The 23,821-nt window shown below is 37.2% G+C and overlaps 1 protein-coding gene and 1 non-coding gene across 7 annotated transcripts in view; one reads left to right on the plus strand and one right to left on the minus strand.

Annotated features, from left to right (window-relative positions):
• NCKAP5 (NCK associated protein 5) overlaps positions 1-23,821 on the minus strand; it is a 1,174,517-nt gene that overhangs the window by 857,502 nt on the left and 293,194 nt on the right. The window lies entirely within an intron of this gene.
• Positions 5,496-5,602, plus strand: LOC130454249 (U6 spliceosomal RNA). The gene has a single exon (XR_008911912.1). It is a non-coding gene; the product is annotated as a U6 spliceosomal RNA (small nuclear RNA).

A 23,821-nucleotide genomic window follows, 5' to 3' on the forward strand; every position in this document is an offset into this window, starting at 1 on the left:
ATAAATACTTTCTTAAAATAAGCTTTGTGAATACTTATGATTTACATAGATTTGAGCAGGAAGGGATTATTTTGCTGATGCTCTGGTATCCCCATTCCTCAATGTCATTTACATAGTAGGTGTTTAATAGTTTAAGGAGTTGAATTTAAGGGACCATTTCTTTTTTCTCCCTATAAATTTGTCCCAAGTATAAAGGAAGAAAATGTATTATTTAATATACTTAACAAAGTTAATTTTCCATTTCCCAATAGAGAAGATTTTTACAGAAATGGAAACATTCTCCTCTGAATGGTTAAAAAAAAACAAAAAAAACCCAAGTAAATCAAGCCCGGAAAATGCACAGTGGTAAAATCATTTGTGGTCTGATTATGCTTCTGGAAGCTTAGAAAGTATAAAGTTCATCATGAACAAAAGGCCTCTATTAGAATTCATTTCTAAAACAAACAAAACATGCCTAAACCTATTAAAACACACCATTTATAAAAAGAAACAATTGATGGGTGATTGTAATAAATTGCATCAATGATTATGAATAACAATTAATGTCACAACAGTATTTAAAACATACATATGTAAATACAGAAATGCCTTTAATTAAAATTCATTTTGTCCAGAATATCACAAGAATGTAGTAGTAAAAGATCTTTTGCATGTTGAACTTCACTTTATTTCTGTTTCTTTCACACTCTATGATGTATAGAGCACATTGATTCTTTTTTTTTTTAACTCTTACTTTCTATCTTAGAATTGATACTAAGTACTAATTCTAAGGCAGAAGAGTCTTAAGGGCTACACAATTGGGGTTAAGTGACTTGCCTAAGGTGTCATAGCTAGGAAATGTCTAAGACCACATTTGAACCCAGGGTCCCTCTTCTCCAGGCCTGGCTTTCTAACCACTGAGGCACCTAACTGCCCCTAGCATATTAATTCTTAAACATTTTAGTCACAAAACTCTTAAACATTATTTAGGACTTCAAAGTGCTTTTGTTTATGTTGGTTATATCTATCCATATTTACCATATTAGTAAAAATACATATCCATATCTACCATACCAAAGAAAAACTCATTTAGTATTATTATACTAAATTACTCTACTATATATAGTTTGCCACAAATAATTATGAGACTAAATTATACGTTATTATTAAAAGACTTAAAGAGTGTCCCTTGATATTTCTCTGTCTAGTCTTGCCCTAAATTCAAGTCCATCTCTTTCTCTATGATGCCTTTTTGATGTCCCATTTAGTCTTCACTCATTGAATTCCCCATGGCACTTCACTTGTCTCCTGCTATACACTTAATCAAGCATTAATTGATACAATTATTTGGATAAGGATATTATTCCGCTTCCACTCAAGCTTGATTATAATACTCTTGAGAGCCAAGATTGTGCCATAGTAGTATTTTGTTTACAACTCAGTCTCTCCAACTGCTAGCATATTACTCCACAGAGAGAAAGAGCCTAATAGATGTCCAATGAATTGACTTTTAAATATAGATCATCTTCTATTTGTTTAATGATCAGGTAGCTTTGTTAGGGAATGTGTTCATCTCTGAGTATCTGTCTCCTAGATGGAATCCATCGCTTGTTCTAGTAGTTTTGCCTATACTGCTGGGTGGAAGTGTTGAGTAAGTACCCCATTTTCTACTTCACTTCTAAGTCTATGGGGATAAATTCCAATAGAACAGAGACCACTAATCCATGCCCATGGAACAGTGCAGCCACATATTGACTTAGTAACACATTAACATTATCTATATCCTATTGTATTTTTCTCTATTTTGGGAAAAAAAAACTTTCCAATTACATTTTAAGTTGATTCAAGCTACACTTGGAAATGTTACTGAGAGCAATAAAGTCTGGGGGGGTCATGTTTGACATTTCTGTTCTAAAACTGTTAGAAACTTATGGAAGGGAAGATGAGATAATAGAAATAGCACCAGTGTTAAGATAAAAGGTTGTTGTTGGTGAGTCATGTCTGATTCTTAAGCCCATTTTGGTGTTTTCTTTGCAAAGATATTGGAATGTTTTGCCATTTCCTTCTCCAGCTCACTTTATGGATGAGGAAACTGAGGCAAACCAGGATAAATGACCTGCCAAGGGTCAAACATCTAAAAAGTGTCTGAGGTCAGATTTGAATCTAAGTCTTCTCATCTCCAGGTCTGGCTCTATATCCATAGAGCCATCAAGCTGTCTCTTCCTTTGGCCACATTTTATTTTAAATGCAACACTTCATGCTTAGTGTTGTTGGCTTCAATGATCTCATACCCAAAATGGAGGAAGTCTCAAAATACATTCATGCTAGGAATGGATGGTTTGATTTGTTTTTCCTTAGCTTAGCCCTCTAGTGCTACCCACCAGAAGCTCCTAGAACCTGCTAGACCTGAGAGATCCCATCAAAGACGAGCCTCATTGATTCACTTGTCCTGTGATAAGCCATGATTATCTACTTGAGTACTGAAAATAAAGTAAGATTTCCTAGAATTCCTACTTAACTTGCCAATAAAGTTGAATCTATTTTTCAGATAATGGTCTGTTGGGGTTTCCATGGGCTACATGGAAATTTAATAACAGCATTTATTCTCAGGGTAACTGATTTTTTTTATTTGGCTTTTGTCTAAATATATTAAAACTAAAACAAAACTAAAAAAAAAATCAGAAACCCTCTAGCTGACTTTCTCTGAAATTCTATAGCCTTTCCAACAAAGCTCTATTTGACTAGGGTTCAGTTAATAGCAGTTTACAACAGCATTCAAAAGGTTTTGGAAAATCTTATAATAAAAAATAATATCTGGCATTTATATAGCACCTACCATGGACAAAACATAGTATAATTACTTTTATAAATATTCTCTCATTTGATCCCCACAATGACCCTGGGAAAGAGATGCTTTTAGTATCTCCATTTTACAGTTCAGGAACCCAAAGCAAGCAAAAGTTAAGGGACTTGCCTAGTCACACAGCTACTAAGTGAACAAGGTTTTATTTGAGCTCAGACCTTCTTCATTCCAGGCCCACCACCTCTAAAAAAATGTCTATTCTTCTCTTTCCTTCATTTCTTTATTAAATACTTATTAAGAATCCTTTGCTAACTGCAAAGTACTACATTAGGTGCTGTAGGATATACACTGAAGAATAATAAAACATGGCCCTTATTGAAAAGAAGAGAAAACTAGAAACTCTCATCAATCTGTTATTGTTCAGTTGTGTATGAAACTCTGTGACTCCATCTGAAGTTTTCTCGGTAAAGATTCTAGAGTGGTTTGACATTTCCTTGTCCAGCTCATTTTACAGATGAGGAAACTGAGGCAAACAGAGTTAGTGACTTCCCAGGGTTACATAACTAATAAGTGTATGAAGTAAGATTTGAACTCAGGAAGATGAGTCATTCTGACTCTAGCCCCAGTGCTTTATACACTATGTCATTTTGCTTCCCCTGATTGGTGTAACTGGTCCATTACTAAAATGGCAGTCATAATAGCCAATGAGTCAATAAGCATTAATACACTGCTCTCTGTGAGTCTTTTGGAGGCAGCAGAAAGGAGGTGACGAGTGCCCTCCTTATAATGCAGTGCAGAGCTAAGTGTCTCCTATTTCTGGGTAATTTTTCTCTACATATGACTTCTTATGGATGTATATCACTGAGAAAGCCTTATATATTGGACTGTGCTGCAAACTGCCTTAGGTCCTAGGCAAAAGGAATACTAAAAGGACTGAATGATAATGAGCATCTATCTAAAGTCAGTTCCACCTTTGTCAGACTTCTTAGATTTCTTCCCTGGTGCTTCTGCCTGTTAGAAGTGCTAGAATCTTTGTAGTCAGGAATCTGAGGTCCTTTAAAGAAGAGTTATTTGAGAATTAAAGATATAAAATGAAGAAAATTGTTCCGGAGTTGGATTTTTTTTACCAGTTTTCAAATAACTTCAGTCAGGTATTCCAAATCTACTTAACACTAAAGCATTTATTGTCTCCTCATCTGAAATCCTCTCCCCAATGGGACTCGAACTCATAGAGTCTGTAGTTCTGAATATGCTTCCCTGGAGCTCCATCCCACTAGATTTTATTGAAATCTGTTCCACATTATTACTATCTTGAATAAAAGTCTCCTAAAGATGCAAACTGCATCAAAGTAAAATGCAACATCTAAACTAAAACAGACTCAAAAAAGCTCTTAAACTTCTAGTGGGGAGGACATTTTGCTTTGTTTTGCTTTTAATTCCTAGAAATATATAATTTTATTTTTGGTGTCTGGACACACACACACACACACACACACACACACACACACACACACACACACCTTTAGAGTATCAATGACTATTTCCATGGTAACAGTCTTCAACAATGTCATGACAAAAAGTTCCTTAATGAGATATGACAGCCCTGAGAGTCCTTGTGTCCCCTAAAACTTGAAATTTTACACAAGAGTCAAATTTATCCTCATACATGACCTACCTTCTCCTATAGCTGTGCCTTTGGTCTCTATCCAACCAATCTCTTCCTTCCTCCACTCCAAATCTTAGCTATCCTTAACTTAATCAGCACAGGTGTCATTTTTACAGTAGACCTTTTCTGATCTTTGCTATTGCTAATGTCCTATCTGCCAATATTTCCTATGGTATCTTATTTGCATGTACTTATTGTAGTTGTTTGTATACAAAAATTTGTTATCCCCAATAGAGGCTTTCTTGGCAAAGATTGTAGAGTGGTTTGCTAATTCCTTCTCCATCTCATTTTATAGATGAGAAAAATGAGGCAAACAGGGTTAAGTGACTTGTCCAGGGTCACATAGTGTATTAAGGGACTATTTTGATTGGTAATTGATAACTAAAAGATCAGGCTGTTATCTTCATTCTTCTTATTTTCCTCCTTTCTCTCTTTCTTCCTTCCTCTTCCTCCCTTCACCTCCCTTTTGTCTTTCCCCTTCCTGGTGATTCTCCTGTTTTTTCTAAATGAACTAAGGGGATGAGTTTATGATGTTTCAAATGAAATATTTTTCCTCTTCTCTATCTTAAATAAAGGGGGGAAACAGGGAAGGATAAGGAAATGGAAGGAAAGATGATTTGGGGATTTCCCTATCATTAGGATGAGTCTTAGATTGGAGGATGGTGGAATATAGTTCAATTTGAGAAATGGCTGATAGGTCTGGAAGTTCAGTCACTATCACAACAGAGCAAGTCAGAGAGAGAGATATATGGACTTTTGTCCTTTCTTCTGTCTTCAAAATCAAAGACCACCTTCCTTTTCTTCAGTCTCCAAGACCAAGAGAGAAAAACTCCTTCTTCCCTCTTTCAAACCAAAAAGGTCCAGCCAAAAGTTGGTCTGGCTTCCAATTGACTTTCACAGTAACATTCCAAATAGAACACACTCATTTGACTGACAAGTCATCACTCAGCTGCTCCATACTCCTGCTATAAAAGCATTCTCAATTTCTCACTTCCACAATGTATCCTCCCTTTTCATCCACAATAGCTAGTAAAGAAGTAAGGACACATGCTCACTTTGGCAGCACATATACTAAAATTGGAACGATACAGAGAAGATTAGCATGGCCCCTGCACAAGGATGACACGCAAATTCGTGAAGCATTCCATATTTTCTAAAAATCACCTTTGGAGGAACAGAAGGACTCCCCAGTACCCCACAGAGGCAAAGGTACGTTGAGTTTGAACATTTTCACACTATAATAAGGAGGAAAAGCTTACACATAAATGTGAACTGAGGCACCCCCCCACGTCCCCCACCAAACCAGAGTGAGCTGCTGGAGTGCTCACTGGGACAGCGAGTGAGTGGGGAACATCTCTGTCTGGGGGGGGGCATTCCAGGGTCCTTGGGATCTGGGGACTGCCAGGAAACAACATCTCAGGGCAGTTTCACGGGAGAATCCTGCACTGACCACAGGGGGCCCACAGAGCTGTACTCGGGGTGGTTGTGCTGAGCATCTGGGCAGAGCTAAACACCTCGGCAGTTGGGCTGTGATTAGGGGCCCTGCTCTCTAAGAAACCTCGGAGGTGGGGAAGAACTAGTCTGAGGCAACCTAAATTCACAGAAAACCCACCCATATCACCCAGACCCCAGAACAAAAAGGAAAGGGAAATAAAACCACAAAAGGGATGGCTCACATGGCCCAAAATCAAGCCTCCAGGAAGAAAAGGAAAAAGGTGACTATTGAAAACTCTTATGGTGGAAGTACCCAAGGAAAAGAAGAGAATGAGGAGGAAATCCAAAAAAAAAAAATCAGAACATGCCTCCCAAAATGGAAACTATCAACAAGCTCTGGAAGATCTCAAACTGGAGCTTACCCAAAAGATGGAAACCTTCCGGAAAGAAAAATGGGAGAAAGAGATCAGCAGTCTGACAGATAAGACTGCTCAATTGGAAAAAGAGCTGGAAACATCCAATAGAAGGGCAGACAAAGCTGAAAAGCAAAATCAGTCCTTAACGACCAGAATTAAGCAACTCAAAGAAAGTGCGATCATAACACAGCAAGAATCAATAAAGCAAACCCAAAAAATGAATTAGAAGAAAACATAAAATATCTCACTGAAAAGGTCACAGACTTGGAAAACAGAGGAAGAAGAGACAACCTCCGAATTATCGGTCTCCCAGAAAAACCAGAGATAAACAATAACCTCAATGTTATTCTACAGGAGATTATAGAAGAAAATTGCCCACATGTTCTGGAGCAAGGGGGCAAAATAGAAATAGAAAGGGTTCATAGAACACCCTCCATACTAAATCCCCAAAAGACAACCCCCAGGAATGTAATCGCCAAATTCAAGAGCTTCCAAGAAAAGGAGAAAATCCTACAAGAAGCCAAGAAGAGGAGCTTCAGATATAGGGGGGCTCCCATAAAGATCACACACGACAGCGGCTAACACACTAAGAGACCGCAAAGCATGGAACATGATATTTAGAAAGGCAAGAGAGCTGGGTCTCCAACCAAGAATCAGCTATCCATCAAAACTGACTATTTACTTCCAAGGGAAAGTATGGGCATTCAACAAAATAGAAGATTTCCAAGCATTTGCTACGAAAAGACCAGAACTTAGTGGAAAATTTGATATCCAAGCACAGAAAGCAAGAGAAACATGAAAAGGTAAATATGAAAGAAAGGAAAAAGGAGATAAATCTTATCTTTTTCTTTAAGTCAAACTCTCTTCTATAAGGACTACACTTACATCAAATTATATATATTAATATGTGGGCAAAGGGTTTTGTGTAACTCTCAAAAATTGTATGCATCATAAGAGTAGTTAGAAGAAACATGCATAGGGAAAGATTGGGGCAATAAGAAGATTTGGGGAAAGTGGGGGCAAAGAAAGGAAAAGGAAGGGGGGGAACCATCGATAATACTAACATTTACTTCAAGAAATAGGGGGGTACTTAATAGAATAATCTTTCCCATATAAAGATACACATGGGAAGGGGAAGGGAAGAACTCTCATATGAGAAGGAGAGGAAGAAAGCATGAAGTGGAATTACTTAAACCTTACTCTCAGTGAAATAAAATCTGAGAGGGAAGAACATCTAGATCCAGTGGGATCCTGAATTCTATCTTATCCAATAGGGCAAGAAAGAAAGGAAAATTAAGGAGGGGGAGGAGGAGGGAGTATAAAAAGAGATGGAAGGAGAGGGGGGAGGGGAAGGGAGCATAAAAAGGGAGGGGCTAGAAAGGGAAGCATCTCAAGGGAGGGGACTAGGGGGACTGACCTAAAGTAAATCACTGGTTCAAAAGGAGAAAGCTAAAGAAGAAAGGTCAGAACTAGGGGAAGATATCAAAATGCCAGCAAATCCACAAATGACAATCATAACTATGAACATGAATGGGATGAACTCACCCATAAAACGCAAATAGCAGATTGGATTAGAACCCAAAACCCTACCATATGTTGTCTTCAAGAAACACATATGAGGCGGGTTGATACTCATAAGGTTAGAATTAAAGGTTGGAGTAAGACCTTTTGGGTCTCAACTGATAGAAAGAAGGCAGGAGTTGCAATCATGATATTTGACAAAGCCAAAGCAAAAATAGACCTGATCAAAAGGGATATGGAAGTTAAATATATTCTTTTAAAAGGGTGTATAGACAATGAGGAAATATCATTAATCAACATGTATGCACCAAATGGTATAGCATCCAAATATTTAATGGAGAAACTAGGAGAATTGAAGGAGGAAATAAACAGTAAAGCCATATTAGTGGGAGACTTGAACCAACCACTATCAAATTTAGATAAATCAAACCAAAAAATAAACAAGAAAGAGGTAAAAGAGGTGAATGAAATCTTAGAAAAAATTAGAGTTAATAGACATATGGAGAAAAATAAATAGGGACAAAAAGGAATACACCTTCTTTTCAGCACCACATGGCACATTCACAAAAATAGACCATACACTAGGTCACAGAAACATGGCACTCAAATGAAGAAAAGCAGAAATAATAAATGCAGCCTTTTCAGATCACAAGGCAATAAAAATATTGATCAGTAAGGGTACATGGACAGCCAAATCAAAAATTAATTGGAAATTAAATAATATGGTACTCTAAAATTGGTTAGAGAAGAAATCATAGAAATAATTAATAATTTCGTTGAGGAAAATGACAACCGCGAGACATCCTTTCAAACCTTATGGGATGCAGACAAGGCAGTATTTAGAGGAAAATTCATATCCCTGAGTGCATATATTAACAAATTAGGGAGGACAGAGATCAAGGAATTGGAAATGCAAATCAAAAAACTTGAGAACGAACAAATTAAAATCCCCCAGAAGAAAACCAAATTAGAGATCCTAAAAATTAAGGGAGAAATTAATAAAATCGAAAGTGACAGAACTATTGAGATAATAAACAAGACTAGAAGCTGGTACTTTGAAAAAACAGACAAAATAGACAAAGTACTGGTCAATCTAATTTAAAAAAAGGAAAGAAGAAAGGAAAATTAACAGCATCAAGGATGAAAAGGGGAATCTCACCTCCAATGAAGAGGAAATTAAGGCAATCATTAAAAACTACATTGCCCAACTATATGCCAATAAATATGCCAACCTAGGTGATATGGATGAATATTTACAAAAATATAAATTGCCTAGACTAACAGAAGAAGAAATAGATTTCTTAAATAATCCCATATCAGAAAAAGAAATCCAACAGGCGATCAAAGAACTTCCTAAGAAAAAATCCCCAGGGCCTGATGGATTCACCAGTGAATTCTATCAAACATTCAAAGAACAGCTAACTCCAATACTATACAAACTATTTGACATAATAAGCAAAGAGGGAGATCTACCAAATTCCTTTTATGACACAAACGTGGTACTAATTCCAAAGCCAGTCAGGCCAAAAACAGAGAAAGAAAATTATAGACCAATCTCCCTAATGAATATAGATGCAAAAATCTTAAATAGGATACTAGCAAAAAGACTCCAGCAAGTGATTGGAAGAATCATTCACCATGATCAAGTAGGATTCATACCAGGGATGCAGGGCTGGTTCAATATTAGGAAAACCATCCACATAATTGACCACATCAACAAGCAAACCAACAAAAATCACATGATTATTTCAATAGATGCAGAAAAAGCCTTTAATAAAATACAACACCCATTCCTATTAAAAACACTGGAAAGCATAGGAATATAAGGCTCATTCCTAAAAATAATAAACAGTATATATCTAAAACCATCAACTAATATTATCTGCAATGGGGATAAACTAAATCCATTCCCATTAAGATCAGGAGTGAAACAAGGATGCCCACTATCACCTCTATTATTTGACATTGTACTAGAAACACTAGCAGTAGCAATTAGAGAAGATAAAGGAATTGAAGGCATTAAAATAGGCAAGGAGGAGACCAAATTATCGCTCTTTGCAGATGACATGATGGTCTACTTAAAGAATCCTAGAGATTCAACCAAAAAGCTAATCGAAATAATCAACAACTTTAGCACAGTTGTAGGATACAAAATAAACCCACATAAGTCATCAGCATTTCTATATAATTCCAACACAGCTCAGCTGCAAGAACTAGAAAGAGAAATCCCATTCAAAATTACCTTAGATAAAATAAAATACTTAGGAATCTATCTCCCGAGACAAACACAGGAACTATATGAACACAACTACAAAACACTTTCCACACAACTAAAACTAGACTTGAACAATTGGAAAAACATTAACGGCTCATGGGTAGGACAAGCCAATATAATAAAAATGACCATCCTACCCAAACTCATCTATCTATTTAGTGCCATACCCATGGAACTTCCAAAAAATTTTTTTACTGATTTAGAAAAAACCATAACAAAGTTCATTTGAAAAAACAAAAGATCAAGGATATCCAGGGAAATAATGAAAAAAATACAAAGGAAGGGGGCCTTGCAGTCCCAGATCTCAGACTATATTATAAAGCAGCAGTCACCAAAACAATCTGGTACTGGCTACGAGACAGAAAGGAGGATCAGTGGAATAGACTGAGGGCAAGCGACCTCAGCAAGACAGTTTATGACAAACCCAAAGATCCCAGCTTTTGGGACAAAAATCCATTATTTCATAAAAACTGCTGGGAAAATTGGAGGACAGTGTGGGAAAGATTAGGTTTAGATCAACACCTCACACCCTACACCAAGATAAATTCAAAATGGGTGAATGACTTGAACATAAAGAAGGAAACTATAAGAAAATTAGGCGAACACAGAATAGTACACATGTCAGACCTTTGGGAAGGGAAAGACTTTAAAACCAAGCAAGATTTAGAAAGAGTTACAAAATACAAAATAAATAATTTGGAATACATCAAATTAAAAAGGTTTTGTACAAACAAAACCAATGTAACTAACATCAGAAAGGAAGCAACAAATTGGGAAACAATCTTCATAAAAACCTCTGACAAAGGTTTAATTACTCAAATTTACAAAGAACTAAATCAATTGTACAAAAAATCAAGCCATTCTCCAATTGATAAATTGGCAAGGGACATGAATAGGCAGTTTTCAGATAAAGAAATCAAAACTATTAATAAGCACATGAAAAAGTGCTCTACATCTCTTATAATCAGAGAGATGCAAATCAAAACAACTCTGAGGTATCACCTCACACCTAGCAGATTGGCTAACATGACAGCTATGGAAAGTAATGAATGCTGGGGGGATGTGGCAAAGTAGGGACACTAATTCATTGCTGGTGGAGTTGTGAATTGATCCAACCATTCTGGAGGGCAATTTGGAGCTATGCCCAAAGGGTGATAAAAGACTGTCTGCCCTTTGATCCAGCTATAGCACTGCTGGGTTTGTACCCCAAAGAGATAATAAGGAAAAAGACTTGTACAAGAATATTCATAGCTGCATGCTTTGTGGTGGCCAAAAATTGGAAAATGAGGGGATGCCCTTCAATTGGGGAATGGCTGAACAAATTGTGGTATATGTTGGTAATGGAATACTATTGTGCTAAAAGTAATAATGAAGTAGAGGAATTCCATGGAGACTGGAACAACCTCCAAGAAGTGATGCAGAGCAAAAGGAGCAGAACTAGGAAGTCATTATACACAGAGACTGATACACTGTGGTACAATCGAAGGTAATGGACCTCTCCATTAGTGTCAATGCAATGTCCCTGAACAATCTGCAGGGATCTAAAAAATACTATCCACAAGCAGATGATAAACTGTGGGAGTAAAAACAACGAGGAAAAGCAACTGCCTGACTACAGGGGTGGAGGTGATAGGACTGAGGAGAGACTCTAAATGAACACTCTAATGCAAATACCAACAACATGGAAATGGGTTAGAAACAGGAACACATGTGATAACCAGTGGAATCGTGCGTCGGCTATGGGAGAAGGAAAGGTGGGGGGGGGAAGGAAAAGAAAATAATCTTTGTTTCCAGTGAATAATGTTTGGAAATGACCAAATAAAATAATGTTAAAAAAAAGAAGTAAGGACAGATTTAAATATAGGAAAATGAGTGTTGAATGTGAGGTAATTGAGGACAGGGATTATTTTATTTGTGTGTGTGTGTGTGTGTGTATTTGTCACCTAAAATTTCATATCCGTACACCTAGCAGACTGGTCAATATGGCAGCAAAGGCAATGTGATAAATGTTGGAGGGAATGTGGCAAAATTGGGATTCAAATACACTGCTGGTAGAGTTGTGAATTGGTCCAATCATTCTGGAAGGCAATTTGGAACTATGTACAAAGGGCTTTAAAAGAATGCCTTCCTTTTGATCCAGCCATGCCACTGTTGCATTTGTAACCCAAAGAAATAATAAGGAAAAAGACTTGTACAAAAATATTTATAGTTGTGCTCTCTGTGGTGGCAAAAAACTGAAAAGTGAGGCGGGGTGCATCGACTGGGGAATGGCTGAATAAATTGTGGTATATGAAATTGATGAAATATTATTGTGCTGAAAGGAATAATGAACTGGAGGAATTCCACGTGAACTGGAAAGACCTCCAAAAATTTATGCAGAGTGAAAGGAGCAGAACCAGGTGAACAGTATACACAGAGACTGATATACTGTGGCACAATTGAATGTAATGGACTTCTCTATTATCAGCAATGCAATGATCCAGGACAATTGAGAGGAACTTAGGAGAAAGAACACTATTGACATCCAGAGAAAGAATTGTGGGAGCAGAAACACAGAAGACAAGCATATGATCAATCACTTAGTTTGATATGGATAGGATTAGGGTTTTGATGTTAAAAGATCACTCTGCTGCAAATATGAATAACATGGAAATAGGTTTTGAACAATGATACATATATATAACCCAGTGGAATTGCAGGTCAGCTCCTGGAGGGGGGAGAAAAGAGCAAGGGGTGGGGTGGGAATCATAAGTCATATAACCATAGGAAAATATTCTCAATAAAAAAGGGAAAAAATAAATAAAATAAAATAAAAAAAAATTTTATATCCCAAAACTAAATTCAAGCTTTCTTGGGACATCATGCTAATGAACTTGAAGGCTCAATCAAAGAAATAAATATAAGAATCAATACTGATTTCCCAGGTAAAAGAAGTGACCTAGTTAATCTTATAAGTTCTTTCTTGATTATAGAATCACTCAATACAACTAAAGAGAAGGGAATAACTAAGGCTATTTACTCTCCTGCCTGAGGAAAGAGCTCCTTTTGCTATTGTTGCCTCTATACTATGTTATTTAATTGCATGCTCCTTGTTTTTGGTAATTGGAGGAGTTTCTAATTGGCCTGGTACAGCACGATCATAAGTAAGGCAATCTCTTGCCATTTCAAAAATTACCCTTTGTCCTTACAGTACTATTCCATCAAGTAGCATTTTCTGTGGTAAACTTCTGGAGGGAGGGCTGATGTGGCAATTGCTTCCTTGCAAAGGAACAGTTTGTAAATGACAACAGGCTTTAGGCGAATCATACCAAGGTTTTCTTAGGAACAGCTCAAGGTCCAGCTCACATACTATCTTGGGACTATCATTAAAAATGTTACATTAATAAGGAGAGCTTAGAAAGCTTAGATAAGTGAATTGTACAAAGGTATCCAGCTAGCCATGGCCCTACGTATTTGATTTTATGAGTGTTGTGATAATTATTGAATCATAAAATGTTAGAATTGGAGGTCATTCAGTTCAAACTTCTACTCAAATCATGAATCTCATTTACAGCGACTAGTAGTCATCTATTTGTGGAATCCCCTTCCAGACTTCTCCTTCCTGATATGTTCCATCTTTTGGACAGTCAAACCTATCTCATTTTGCAGAACACAACCAGTCAGTTCTTTCTGACCCACAGTATTTCCACTGAATTCCCTAAAGTAGATGATCTCCTAAGAACTACCCTTAGCCAACTTATACTTTGTGGTTTACTCTTTGCATTTCCTCCTAATTCACAATCTACTGTTAGTCTGTCTGATCCTCTCCAATACTGTCTTTTGTCCTGGTTTAAGTAGTCCTCCTCAGACTTATAAGAAAGAATGCTATTCATATTTAGAGGAAGAACTGTGGGAGTAGAAAGACAGAAGGAAAACAATTGCTTGATCACATGGGTCTATGGGGATATGATTCGGGCTATAGAATCTAAAAGATCACCCTAGTGCGAATATCAATAATAGGGAAATCAGTCTTGATCAATGACACATGTAAAACCGAGTGGAGTTGCTCATCAGCTATGAGAGGGAATTAGTGGGAGGGGAGGGAAAGAACAAATCTTGTAACCATGGAAAAATATTCTAAATGAACTAATTAAATAAAATTTAAAAATATATATGTAGTCCTCCTTGAAAGTCGTGGCAGAGGAGTAAGATATCCAGGATCAGCAGGTATATATTGCCTCATAAAACTTGCCTGCTGATGCTGGTCTTGGGATTCCTCAACATTTGTATATATTGTCTTACTGAAAGGAGCAGCTAGATGGCATAGTGGATAGAGTACCAGTCCTGAAATCAGAAAGATTCATCTTTCTGAGTTCAAAACTGGCCTCAAGTATTCATTAGCAGTCTGAACCCAAGTAAGTCACTTAACCTTGTTTGCCTCATTTTCCTCAACTGTAAAATGGGCTAAAAAAGGAAATGGAAAACCACTCCAGAATCTTTGCCAGGAAAATGACAAGTAGGGTCACAAAGAATTAGACATAACTGTAATGCCTAAACAACAACAACCAAAAAAGTTAATAAGAAAACAATGAAATTTCAAGTTTGGGAAGGAAGAATCTATTACTATTGTTACCACGGGCTTTCCAGTCATTAACTAAACCACTTTGAATGGCCCTCTAGAATAGGAACACTAGGGACCAGAACTTTTCTCCCTTCTCTACCAAATGGATTAGGATAATTTCTCACTAAAAAATAATAAACTTTTCCCCAGGAGGATATTGCCCAGAGGGTTAAGGCTCAAGTTATACCTTCCTTGATGTAGTTTCCTTGTAGCTTCCAACTGTATTGATATGATTTCTTGGTTATATAAGGGCATAAAAAGGTCCATCAACATGAAGTTAAGGGCCTTTCAAACAAAACAGATGTCCAAAGACTTTTTGAGTCATCATACCCTATGCTGATAACTAGACAATTTTTTTTTGTGTAGAGGAGTTGGAAACTGTTTACCCAGTATAAGTGCTATGAATCCTTGTTGTAATAATCTTTCTATATGGAGACTAATATAGTTCTTTTATTAACTGTTCAATGACCTCCAAGTGTCATTCATTCTATAACTGAACCTAAGATAAAAGGTACTGTTATGAGTCAGGATTCTGCCTAACATCCCCCCAAATATATCCATGCTATTCCAAATTCAAAACTCTAAAAAGTATTGTGTTACTGTGAGTCCACCATGTTAAAGAGATTAATATCCAGATGTCAAGAAGCTTCTGAAATTATTCATAGAATACAAGTCACATCAGGACTCATGTAGCTATTACATATGTCACATCAGAATCAGAAATGCTTGGACACTTGCTGAGTTGGAATTCTCAGTAAGCATCCATCATACTTTATGGACAAGTTGAGTCATTCAATAGGACCTGCCTTTTGATTTTTCTAAAGCTAACACATTTCTCCCATAACAAACTGTCGTCTTCACTTTCCACATGGTGAATTATCCAAGTGGAATCATTCATCCTAAAGGCAATGCAATGCTGGCATTATCACCAGGCATAAAGGGCAAAGTCAATAAGTGAGAGAGAGAGAAAAAGAGAGAGAGAGAGAAAGAGAGGGAGGGAGGGAGGGAGGGAGAAAGAGAGAGAGAGAGACACACAGAGAGAGAGAGAGAGAGAGAGAGAGAGAGAGAGAGACACAGAGAGAGAGAGAAACAGAGAGAGAGAGAAACAGAGAGAGAGAGAGAGAGAGAGAGAGAGAGAGAGAGAGAGAGAGAGAGAGAGAGAGAGAGAGAGAGAGAGAGAAGAGATGAATTCAGGTCATTGCCCTCACAGCAATAATGAAATTATGTTTGCCAATGTCATTATACCCTTCCTTTTTTCTTTTTCACAAGGTATTATATCCTGTACTATTTATGACTAGGTAAACTTGTATGCTAACAAGTCTATTTGCTTGTGACAGAGTTCTGGCTAGGTTTTGTGATTCCTGAGACAGACCCAAATGTTTAGACCACAATAGAGAAACTGATTTCTTTGGTAAAACTCCTCAAGCCTGGATCTTGTATTTCTTATGATTCAGACTCTGAAAAGCAGTCCAGGAATTAGTGTAAAGATAGACCTATCCCACCTTTAAATATACTAGTAGAGAATATCTTTTTATGTACCTTCTTAAATGCTAGCAGATACATTACATTATTAATGGTCCCTCAAATGTCTTGTAGTGTCAACAATCAGTTTCTAGGATTTTTTTCTCTTCTCTGTTACAGACATTGACCTCTAACCCTCAATATGAACCCTGTGTACTTAGTTGGTTTTCAAATGGATCATCTTAATTGGTCTATGGATTTATCCATTATTCTTTCGTGACATCTTGACATTACTCTTTTCTCTCCTCACCGAAGTGCATTTACTAATGTCCTCATTCATGAGGAGATCACAGATAAACACTATGCATTTGGGGACTTTTATACAAATGTATTGTGGAGACTCTGTTGGGTTTTGACTTGTAAGAGGTACCTCCACTGTTCACATGTGATTCAGTTAGAAAATGTGTCTGGAAATCTATATTTTTGCTTCATGTGGACCAGGAGCAATACCTATAACACACACACACACACACACACACACACACACACACACAGACAAATACAAACACACATACAGAACCATTTTATCTGAAATGTGGAATTCATTTGTACTGCTTTGGGCATCATCTGGACACTTCCACAAGGCATCTGGTGAGACTAAGAGCAGCCTCCAAGTTGTCCCCAGCATGTGTGTGTCAGCCAGCTGGCAGACCAGATGCAGCCACGGCTTACTTAGCCAGATGACCATCATTGCCTCTGATAACACATTTAAAGGTCAAAAGAGCTTTGGCTCCTATTTAGAACAAGTGAATTTTGCCATCAGGGGTCCCATTGACCACTGGTTTGTAAAACATGCAAATAATTTGCTGCTTTCTTAATTAAGGTAAACTAAGGCTCTCAAACAAAAGCTTTAACTTCAAAATGACAGTGATTGTCTACGTCCTTTGTCCAATTTACCCAGGAAGCCACTGTTCTCTTCTACCTTTATGGAGTCATAGAAAATGGTTTTGTTATCTCTTCACTCCAATCTTTATGTATGTTGGGAACAAGCAATCTGTGTTAGATTCTCTGATGACCTCTAAAACCTTTCCTAAAACATCATTTTTGCTGAAGATAAAAGAGTTCTGCATGGGGAGTTGGAAAGGTTCTTAGGGTATTTTTGAAAATCTAATAATACAAGTTGAAACCTGATAGGATAAGAAGATTTAGTGAAAGTGAACATTTTCATTTGGTGATTTTGGAATTTATGATCACAAGATTTTCTATTAGATCTATATCAGGAACATTAAGAGATCATCAAATCTAAATCCTTTACTTTATGAATAAAGGAAATGAGGCCAAGAGAGGTAAAGTGATTTCCCTGGGTCACACAAGTAGTGTTAAAGATGGGATTTGAATAAAGACTTGATAGCTCCAGAGCCAGGAAAGCTCCCCTTATTAGGTCACTTAATGTCCTGGTCTGAAAAAGGTTCATACTGCCTCAGGAGATGGGTTTTAGACCTAGATCTGTCAGGTAGCTTGGTAATTCTGTAGAAGTCATTTTAAAATGTAGGCCTTAATTTGTTCATCTGTAAAATGAATAATGGGAATAAGACAATCTCCAAGGTATGCTCTGGTTCTATTCTTCAATGAAGCAGTAAGCCATTCTTCCCAGAAAAGAAAAAAATATGTATCATATGTCAGACTTTCAGAGAATGGGGTGATTTCTGAATAAATTGAATAGAAAATCCCTTTGTTAATCAACTTTTGGTCTTTGTAGTCTCAGTGTCTCACAAATAACAGATAAATAATCCTACATGTCTAGATGAGTGTGTATAAATCTCTATATTTGCTTCCATGGGAAGGGAAATGATAAGCACATTTGGATTTTATTTCATATTTAAGAGCTAAGAGAAAAGAAAAAAATGAATTAATGAATGAATGGAAAAGCAATTATTGAGTATTTACTTTGCATCAAATACTGGGCTAAGCATTGTGACTAAAGCAGAAAATTGAGACAGTCAGCCTCTGTTTTCAAGGATCTTATACTCTAATTTGAGGAAACGTCATTTAATTGTAGTGGACTTGGCCACAGTGAAGAGACAGAACATTGAAAGGTGACGTGGGAAGGTACTGAAAATTGTTTAAAGGAACAAATGATATTTAACATGGAAATAAGGAGACTTGGGGAGATCTCACTAGGTTTTTTCTAGTGTTTGTGGGACTTTCACATGGAAGATGAATGAGATTTGCTTTGCTTAGCCCCAGAGGACAACACTAGTGGAATATATGTATGTATGTTACAGCAGATTTCAGCTCAGTGTAAGAAAATTTCTTAACAACTAAAGCTATACCAAAGTCAAATGGAATGTCTTGGGGCATAGTGTGTTAGTGTGTTCCCTCTTACTGGAGGTCTTTAATCAATGGGTAGATGGTCTGTTGTATAATTATTTTTCTACATCATCTCCCTACTCAAAGTATGTTGTTGTTCAGTCATTTTAGTCATGTCTGACTTTTTTTTAACCACATTTCGGGTTTTCTTGGCAAAGATACTAGAGTGGTTTAGCATTTCTCCAGTTCATTTTAAAGATAAGGAACTGAGTCAAACATGGTTAAGGGACTTGCCCAGGGTCACATAGCTAGAGGCCAGATTTGAACTCACTTCTGTACTGATTCCAGGCCTGGCCCTCTGTCCACTGTACCACCTAGTTGCCCTCCACTGTCTCACTTAGTATTCCCTATTACCTCCAGCTTTAAATGTAAACAACAACCTTTTACAACCTAGACCCTTCTTATCTCCTCAGTCTTATGCTTTAGTCTACCTTCATGCATTCTACCATCCCACTGCACTGATTTCTAAACATGGCATTCTCTCTCCCTGCTCTGTATTTGCTCTGGCACTTTGTGGCCATACCTGAAATGCTCTCCCTTCTCAGGCTTTGCAAGAGACCTCTCCCAGGCATACTGGATGCCAGCGCCTCCCCTTTGAGATAACCTTCCACCTACTGTCCCCATCCTTCAGATGCAGAGCTCCTTGTCTCCCACCATTGAAACGTGAGCTCCCCGAGGACAGAGAGAGGGGTTCCTTTTCGGCTCTGCCTTTTACCTTTATTTCTGTCACTGGCACATAGTAAGTGCTTTGAGTGACAATGACAAAGAGGAGGATAATAGGGATGATTTCCCTTCACATTTGAATTAAACTAGGTAACAGCTGAGGTCCCTTCCAACAATGAAATGCTGCGTTACTTTATGATTTGGGGAGCAGTTAAACCCTGAATCATGGGGAAAATATCTACCTAGATAAAATCCTTAAAAGTATTCATGCATTAAATGTGAAAAACAGAACCCTGAGCTCAGTTTGATGAGTTCTAGCATGAAAAGCTTATAAAACCGATATACACACAATGAATTCCTTGCAGATGTCACGAACATGTTTGACATGGAATCACCTCATACAGTAAGCCTAATGAAAGGGTATTTAATTGAGGAATATTTCCTTGGTTTCAATAGCACATTTTTTGCACTCTGGAAAAAAATAGAATTGTTGTTCTTAAGTGATGAGGATGGATGGCCTGGTCCTATAGGACTTTTCTGAGCCTTTTTCTGGGTTATCTCAAATGGAGATTATACCAATGGATGATGAGAATAAAAAAATAAATGGAAAATTTGAGAGAGATTTTCAAAAGCCAAAGAGAATATGTAGTGGCCCAGTAGATGATGCAGAAATAGTTTAGAACCTCAGAAATTTAATTAATTAATTAATTAGATAAAATATATGTGCAGTATTGTTTAATATCAAAATCATATATATATATATATATTAATGCCACAAATATACAAAATTTCTTTAAGTTAAAATAAATAAAAAGTCAAAGTTTGCAAAAATAAAGCAAAAGCCATAAATTTTTATATGGATTTTCCAGATGGTGGTGGCACCACACCCCAGATCCAACAATGTGGAAGAGATATCTGTACAATTTTTCAGGCTAAAGGAAAGCATGTTTCCTTGGAGAGAATCTTCTAATTCTATAAAGTCTCTTTCTTGAACCTGATCATTGATATTCTTATGAGTCCAAAGGTAAGGCAGAATTTGGAATTTCAGAGAGAAACAAGCTCTAGATAACAATTTCAGCTTTAAAATGTTTAAAACTTGTTTTACTTGTTTCGAATCCTCTTACCCTTTTACGTGGGCAATGCAAAGGGCAGGGAAATCACCTTTTGCCTCAAACATGGGAACCGATGAAGAAAATATTTTGTTGTTGCTTCCCCTCCTTCCCAGAACTACTGTTGATTCACTGTCAGTTTTTTCATCATGTGCTATAACTTTTCAGCCAATGACAATCAGATCTCCACTCTGTACTACTAGACCCTTCAAGGTTCAATGCTCTTGGCATCTCATGATTTGTGAGAATCACAAATGGTAATTTCCCATTAACCCCTCATTGCCTTGACCCCAGGCATCATGCACTTGCTTCACAAGAGGTGAACTCTGTACTCATAAAGATGTCACAGCCTATAATCAAACACCAATCTTTATTCCCATGTTAATTTGGTAAACTCACCATGGTCAAAGCCTGGGAGCTATTGGAAGGGCTGCAGGTGACTTCTGAACCAAAGGCCCAAAATGGAAATATGCTAATAGCAGTGTATGAGATGTAAAATCCAGGCACACCATGACCTCTCTTTTTTAAAAGGTTCCAGTGCATTTTTTTATAAGACAGTACAATTATCCCTCCAGGGGCTCTAACTAGAGGGTTAAAAGCAGCCACAAAATAGATGAAATGTGTGGAAAACAGGATCAATGAATAAACCCTAAATATGGCCTTTGGATTATTCTGCCTGAAGAAGAGAATATGGGAGGGAGTCAGAGAGGGGGAGAGGGCAGTAGAACATGGGGGAAGAGAAGAGACCATGTGCAAATGAAGGCAGGAAGGACTTTCACAGAGTTTAAGCCCAGCTGTTCTGCATTGTGAGCACAGTTAGAGCTGGAGAAAATGAATTTGAATTACAACATGGTCAACTGATACTGGACAAAAAAAAAATTTCTGACAGAAGGGTGATTAAACACTGAAGTGGATAGCTAAGGAGCAAAGTTGTTTGTTTTCTTCCCCTGGCACACCCCAGCCCTTTAGCAATTCTATTAAACAAACTAGACTCCCTTTATCACTCTGAGATTTTACTTAAGGAAGACTAGGATATGGTCAAGACGAATTCACATGGTCCTCCTTAGCTCTAATATATAACAAGAGATTATCTTCTTCAATGACTTAGAACTATCTTCCGTAAAATTTTTTAGCGTTTTGGTGAATTTTGTTTCTTTGATTTGCATGCAAATGACTGGTGGATTAAAATAAACCTTTGGGATTCTAAAGACAGTTTTTCTTCAGTATCATAAAACTATTCTCTTCTATTCTAGGAGGTCAGGAACCAAGACCTGGCTTTATCTAGCATGCATCTCTCTGTCTGTAGGGAACTGTAGTGTTTTTAACACAAGAGATGCTAAAATTAATGCCTTTGGAATAATAATACAAAGCTTTGACTTTCAATTTAATCACTGATTAAATACCTCCAATTTATCTCCCAGTATTGCTATAAGGAATAAGAACAAAAGATAATATAGTAAAGGGAGGGAAATAATATGTGAATCTATATTTGTGAATCTCTAAATGTTTTGTTATTTTTCCACATCATTTTAGAATGGAATGAGCATCCTTTTACCCCTATAGGTTCAGCTGAGGAAAAAGCAGGGCATGGGAGTGAAATAACTAGCTGAGGGAAATAGTACACTGCCAAAATAAGGCTGGGATTATTTCTGATCCTTTAAGGGAGGAGAGCCATTTTTTTGAGTGATTCTTAGTATATAATGTATTCAAAATCTACATTATATATATATATATATATATATGGATATATTTATATGTATATATACTCAGACAAACCTTGATGGTAGGGAAATATTTTATCCAAACCTCATTTGTGTTGATTTATTCATTTGCTCATGGTTTTATTTGTATGTTAAAAACACGTATTATGAAGAGGAAGCCAAAATAATAATTATTTATTGCCTCATAGCTTTCTCCCATTAGCCCATTTGTAAATAGAGTTTGTCAGATGAACTAATCCTTATCTTGAAAGACAAGTAGAGCCTAGCCCTGAGGAAATGTAGAAAGCAATAGCAGGGGTATGGAGCTTAGAAAAAAAGAGAGCAAGGCAGCATGGAGGAGGAGGGTATCTGACTGAAAGGAGACAGTAGCTAAGGAGTGGAGACTCAAATGGAGTGCCTTAGGGGGAACTATGGTTTAGAGAAGCAGGGTAGGGCTGAGGATGAGTTTAGAGTATGGCAGTTCTAGACCTAAACTCTGTTAGCCTATAAAACTAGCAAATCAAACCTACGTATAGGAGCCATTGATTGCCAACTGGGGTGTGGTGTGAAGAGCACTTGTCTAGATGTCAAGAAACCTAAAGTTTAGTGGCTAAATAGCCATGTGACCTTGGGGACATCACTTAAATGCGCCTCAGTTTCCTGGTCCAAGGTATCACCCAGTGGATTGGTGTCAGAGCTAGAACTAGAATACAGACGTCCTAACCCCAATCTGTGCTGTTGTTCTGTTGGTTTTTCCATTAGAACATACAAGACAATTACTTGTTAACAGAGGCACACACATGGTGGGTACCTGGAGGCTGCAAAATAAAATCAAGGAGGAAGTCCAAAAATTATTTCAGCCAGGGAGTGCATGAAAGGAAGAAAGGATGGGCTGGTCTTGGAATGACAAGTGAACAGCCAGAATGACCCAGTGGTAACTTTGAAATGTCAGAAGAAATTGATGAAATCCTCTAACACATTGGGTGGACCACCTGGGATGCACTTAGAGGACAAAATGGACAAGACTCCACACGCACAAAGCATGGACCGTCATGGATAGGTAGTGATGTGCTTCATCTGAGGGAATATCCAAACAGGGCTCTCTGATTATTTGAGTATTTTGAAGACTCTATTTAGAAGAACCCCCACCCCACATTTCATAGCTATGTAGCTGTGCATTTGACCCTATAATGATTTCTACACCGAAGCGAGTTCTTTTAGAAGCTGGTGGGTAGTATAAACAATATATTCCAGTGCAGAAAATACATGTATCTTATTGACACCAAGAAAAGTAAGAATCTACTGGCAGCCAACTGATCCACAAGTGAGTTTAAGCTCTGTTGGACCCCATGTTCAGAAAGAGATAAAAATCTATCTTGTTTATTTTCTTCAATTTATTCTGAACTAAAGTTTTTCACAGGAACTCAGTTACTGTAAATACAGCTACTCTTTAGATTTTCTCAAGGAAAGGAAAAAAAAGAGAAAGCCTTTTGTTCTCAACCAGATGAACATGAAAAGTTAGAATGAACTCAATACTATTTCATTTGCATTTTATTAAGAGGTGCTTGGAAATGTGTCTACTTTAGAAAGCTTCTAGTTTGAAACAGTACTAGGGAATATGACTCCTGGGTTTAATTTCCAGTTACTTTAATCATTTCCAGTGAGATTTTGGGTTAGGAATTTAACCTTTCTATGTCTGAATTCTTCTAGCTTTACAGTATTATCCTCATAGAGAATCCATTAACTATTCATTAATATCCCAGGATATAATGATAACAACTCATATTTATGTAGTGTTTTAGCTTTTACAATAACTTCAATGTC

Source organism: Monodelphis domestica, chromosome 4 (assembly GCF_027887165.1).
Source record: "Monodelphis domestica isolate mMonDom1 chromosome 4, mMonDom1.pri, whole genome shotgun sequence".
Classification (NCBI taxonomy): Eukaryota; Metazoa; Chordata; class Mammalia; order Didelphimorphia; family Didelphidae; genus Monodelphis; species Monodelphis domestica.